The sequence below is a fragment of the Camelus ferus genome, chromosome X (genome assembly GCF_009834535.1).
Source record: "Camelus ferus isolate YT-003-E chromosome X, BCGSAC_Cfer_1.0, whole genome shotgun sequence".
NCBI classification, from domain to species: Eukaryota; Metazoa; Chordata; class Mammalia; order Artiodactyla; family Camelidae; genus Camelus; species Camelus ferus.
In genome coordinates, this window is record NC_045732.1 from 90,087,011 (window position 1) to 90,092,516 (window position 5,506).

General features: G+C 42.2%; 1 long non-coding RNA gene across 1 annotated transcript; it reads right to left on the reverse strand.

The window, feature by feature from the left end:
• Nucleotides 1-288: 288 nt before the first annotated feature.
• On the reverse strand, nt 289-4,978 carry LOC116662008. Its single transcript, XR_004317980.1, has 3 exons — nt 4,968-4,978; nt 914-924; nt 289-363 (listed from the first exon to the last, which is right to left on the reverse strand). It is a non-coding gene; the product is annotated as an uncharacterized LOC116662008 (long non-coding RNA).
• Between the last annotated feature and the right edge of the window lie 528 nt (nt 4,979-5,506).

A 5,506-nucleotide genomic window follows, 5' to 3' on the forward strand; every position in this document is an offset into this window, starting at 1 on the left:
GATGAGTTTGAGAATGAATGGTATTTACCAATGAAGTCATCTGGCTCCAGGCTTTCCTATGTTGGGAGATTTATTTTGCTTGTTTCATTTGTTAATCAATTTTTAATTTTCACCTGTAAAATAGTGAATATTCATTTAAAAAACTTTATTGAGGTATAATTGACATAGAACATTATATCAGTTTCAGATGTACAACATAATGATTTGATATTTGTATACATTATGAAATGATCACAATAAATCTAGTTACCATTCATTACCATATAAAGTTAACTTTTAGGATTTACTCTCTTGGAAACTTTCAAGTATGCTTTACAATATTACTGACTATAGTCACCATGGTGCACATTGCATCCCATGACTCTTGACCCCTTTCACTTGTCTTGCCCACTCCCTAATCCCCCACCCCTCTGGCAACCACCATTCTGGTCTCTATACATCTATGATTTTTGTTTTGTTTTGTTTGCTTTGTTTTTTAGATTCCACACATAAGTGGGATCGTAGGGTATTTTTCTTTCTCTGTTTGATTTATTTTGCTTAGCATAATTCCTTTAAGGTCCATCCATGTTGTCTCAAATGGCAACGTTTCATTATTTTTATGGCTGAGTGGTATTCCATTGTATATATATACACATCACATCTTCTTTACCTATTCATCAATCAATAGACACTTAGGTTGCTTCCACATCTTGGCTATTGTAAATAATGCTGCAATGAAAATGGGGTACATTTATCTTTCTGAATTAGTGGGGTTTTTTTGGATAAATACCCAGAAGAGGAATTGCTGGATCATACGACAGTTCTATTTTTAATTTTTTGAGGAAACTTTATAATGTTTTGCATGGTGGCTGCACCAAATTTCCATTCCCACCAACAGTGCATGAGGGTTGCCTTTCTCCACATCCTCACCAACATTTATTATTTCTTATCTTTTTGACAACAGCCATTCTAACAGGTATGAGATGATGGCTTATTGTACTTTTGATTTACGTTCCCCTGGTGGTAAGTGATGTTGAGCATCTTTCCATGTGCCTGTTGAACATCTTTGGAAAAATGTCTTTTCAGACCCTCTGCCGATTTTTCAATCAGATTACTTGTTTTTTTCTTTATTGGGAGGTTTCTGATTATCGATTCAATCTCTTTACTCATATTGGTCTGCTCAGATTTTCTGTTTCTTAATGATTCAGTCTTATCAGGTTGTATGTGTCTAAGAATGTATCCATTTTTTCCGGGTTATCCTGTTTGTTGGTGTAGTAGTAGCAGTCTCTCATGATCCTTTTTATTTCTGTGACTTCAGTTGTAATGTCCTTTCTTTTATTTCTGATTTTCCTTATTTGAGTCTTCTCTCCTTTTTTTTTAGTCTAGCTAAGAGTTAGTCAATTTTATTTATCTTTTCAAAAAACCAACTTAGTTTTATTGATTTTTTTCCATTGATTTTTAATTTCATTTATTTCGAATCTAATCTTCATTTCCTTTGTTCTGCTAACTTTGGAGTTAATTTTTTCTTCTTTTTCTAATTCCTTGAAGCGTGAAATTAATTTGTTCCTTTGTCAGAACTCTGTATTAATATTACACTGGCTTTGGTTTAAAAATGGAGAGCTTTTCTTATTTTTCACTGTTCTGGAACCTTTTTTTAAGTATCAAAATTATCTGTTCCTTGGAAGTTTGAAAGGATTCATTCATGAAGCTGTCTGGGCCTTATGCTATTTAGGAGAGTTAGCTATCTAAAACATTTCTAGTTTATCCTTTAGGGGCTTAAACCAACCCAAGGAACTCCATGAGGGATGAAGAAATTCCTTCTACTGCATCAAGCCAATTCTTTGCTCTTCTTGTTCACTTACTTCCTCATTGGCGATACCCTTCTGTATACTGGTAAACTTTCTCTCTTCTTTTCTTCTAATCCAAATATGGATTAGCTCTAAAATAATATTTACTGTGAAACTTTTTTCCAAGGCTACATCTCAGTACATGACATACTTATGGGCACTCCCAGTACAATGAGTACGTGATGCAGATTCTTTACATAGGCAGGCAACTTATGAGTTAAAAACGTTCTAGACTTCCTGAGATTGACATTAATTTTTCTTCTCTGTTTCCTCTAAATCCTTTTCCCCAGCTATTGGATCAGAGCCCCTGTGCCAGAGGAGATGGCTAAGGAAGAGCCACAGAACAAGGTGAGGGGTGGGGGGAGAGAGTGGAAAACTACCAGAAACCTAATTGGGAATTATATTTTCCCTGCCTCTCCCCCTCCCACCCAAAAAGGCCTACTACAGTTCTTCCGGGCCATGGTTTGAGCCTGTCATTCTAGAATGTTCCATAATGCAACTATTACTTTCCTGCAGAGGTCATGAAACGTAGATTTTTGGCTTTCCGGTCTTGCTCAGAGATCTTCAGTGAAATACCAGTCCAGAAGCTACTTTGAAAGGTGTCATATGCTGTCGCCAGCCTCGGTTTAGGAATAACTTGTGCAAAAGCCACAATTGCTCCTCTTCACAAAACCTCTGCTGTGGTTTTTGCACATCACTGCTACTTTGCACACAGTCTTTCCTCTTTCTTATCAGGAGTAAGAGAAAGTATTAGCACCAAGTCAGCTCTGTTCACATTTCCGGTTTCAGAGACACTAACTCTGAAAACGTAGTAATTTTCCTTGTTCACCAACTTTGTGGATACCCACCCCACTGATGGAAAATTCTTATGTGTCCTAAGCTGCGAATGAACAGTTGGCTCCTGGTTGGGAGCAGATTCTGAGACAGGTCTTTGTTCAGGAATATGACAACAGGAGTGTTGGCAATTGACATTTTGTACCTGGAGGCTACTGATGAACCCTAGAATGCTCGGGGCAGAAGTATGCAGTGCTGGAAAAGAAGAAAAACGCTCTCGAAGCTCCCCTCCTGTACAGCTCAAAGGCCTGGAAGACTCCCTTTCTCAGAATACATGTGGCTCAACCTGGACACAGAAATGTGTGATCTCTCGCATGTTTCTGCTGTCAAAACTGCACCTCTCTCCTTGTCTAGCAAATTAGCTAGAAATCGTCTTTAATTAAGAAAATGGTGCAGTGGTGGTGTGAGCTTTCCTTTTTAAGACGACTTCCTACCTACAATTAATTAGCCCATAATCCTTTTTAAGCTTCCTTTTCCTTTCCTGGCTGTGTGGAAAAGGTCAGGGAAGGAGAGAATTGTGAAATCCTGTGGGGTCCCCAGAGCTCTGCTCCCTGACCCCAGTGCTCAGAGGTCCCCAGCCCCTCCTCTTCTCCAATTTTTTTCCTGGCTTCTGGGCTTCCAGAGACCTCAGACCCCATACTTCTCAGCAAGGAGAGTGGCCACGCCCCACCCTCCCAGGCAGGGCAGCGGGGCAACTTTAAAGCTTCCTGGGAATTTGCACTTAAAAAGGAGCAGGGAGGACAGGAGGGGAGGAGTGGCAGCCCCGCCCTTCTGTACAAAGCCTGCCCTCTGGGAACCCCCTTCCTACACACACACACACACACACACACACACACACACACACAGCCTTGTAGGAAGATGTCACTTGTGTGGAGGGCTGCGGGGGGATGTCCTTAGGAAAGGATGTAAGAACTGGGGGTTGGGCTAGGATGACAGGCAGTGTTTTATGCCTGCCCCACCCCACTTCCTTTTTCCCATTTGTTTCAACAAGTCTTCCTTCTTGACTTACTTCTGAACATTTTTTGCACTCCTCGTGTTCTGTTCCTGAACTGAGACCATTCTCCAGCTACCTTGCAGTGATCTTCTCTCTGAATGTCTTTCTCTCTGTCAGTATTTCTTGATGTGTCCTATTCTTTGTCCCAGAACCAAATAAATCATTCTGTGATTTGACTCATCGGCAAAGCCTGCCTTCTCCCAGACTCTGGGTCTTTTTGTTGAGTGCCATTATTTTTGGACAAGAGCCCTTTCCAGACTCACCTTGAACCATACCACTTGCGGAGACGTGCGAGGCTTGGAAATTAGCTCTCCTTTGTCTGGGGTGGGGGGCAGAGGAGCAATTTGTGTAGAAGGACAGGGATTGGGAAGAGGGTGGGACCTCTTGAGCAGCCCCACCGCCTTCTACAGAGCACAACAGCTTGGTCTGAACAAAAACGTTCCTAGTAGCAGAAAATGCTTCCAGGGACGAGCTTGCTTTTGTCACATGCATTCACTGACAGTGAGCTGATCGCCTACCATATGCCAGGCACCATTCTAAGTGCTGGAGATACAAGTGCTTGGAGAACAAGACAGACAACACGCATCGTCTTTATAGATCTTACATTCCAGAAACTGCGACTGGACCGGGCATCACAGCCCTGTGAGTTATTAGCAATGAAACCTTAGACAAGTTCTCCAACAACTCTCTGAGTCTTAGGAACCAGAGGGGCAGTTGGGTGAATGGGCTGATGGAAATGGAGGTGTACTCTTTGAAAAGTATCGAATACCATATAAGTGCACGGCTTTACTATTGTCTACCCTCACCCCTGCCAGGGCTTTTAGGGACTAGTTCCTAGCCTTGGGCTGACAGGAAATGAAGGCACTCAGGGCCTAGTTCACATGGAAGGGTTCTGTGAGCGTGCAAGCCTACTACTAATTAAAGATAGGTAGATGGATAAATGGATGACATGTAGATAAAGATATACATTTTTTTTACAGAAGTAATATATATCCATGTGGGAAACTTAGAAAATATGACAAGTTAAAGCAAAAGGACAAAAATCGCCCAGAATTTATCACCCAAAGACAAGTCTTATGGTACCGTCCAGACTCACTTCTCTCTGCACATCAAGACCAGTGTGGAGTAAAATCAGAGGGGCCGCACAGTCCCTCTGCTTGAGAGTGTGTCCTCTTTAATGAGCTTCATTCTCCTCATGTCGCGACTGGAGCAGCATTTCAGCAGATGGGGCCATTTTTTTTTTTCCATAGAAGCGTTGTATTAGTTTGCTAGGGCCGCTGTAACACAGTGCCACAAACTGGGTGACTTAAAACAAACAGAAATTCATTCTTTCACAGTTCTGGAGGCCAGAAGGCCGAGATCAAGGTGTTGGCAGGGACATGCTCCCTCCAAAGGCTCTAGGGAAGAGCCCCTCTTTGCCTCTTCCAGCTTCTGGTGACAGCCAGCAATCCTTGATGTTCCTCGGCTTATGGCTGCATCACTCCAATCTCTGCCTCTATCTTCACATTGCCATCCTCCCTAAATTTGAGTCTGTGTCCAAATTTTCCTCTTCATATAAAGACACCAGTTATTGGATTAGGGTCCACCCGAATTCAGTATAGCCTCGTCTTAATTTAACTCATATCTACAAAGCTTCCATGTGAACCAGATTTGGGGGCAAAGGCTATTCAGCCCAGTATGTGTCAATCCCATTGCCTAGTTGAACAGGCTTCAGATACGGTTGGTTCCTCCTTGCCAGGAGAGAGGTCTCCAGGCATCAGTGGCCCTATGACAGTAGGGGGTCCCAGGGCTTCCTGCTCGTCCCAGTCAGAACACCTCTTGAGGTCAAAATCCCTGATTGGATTAGATATTG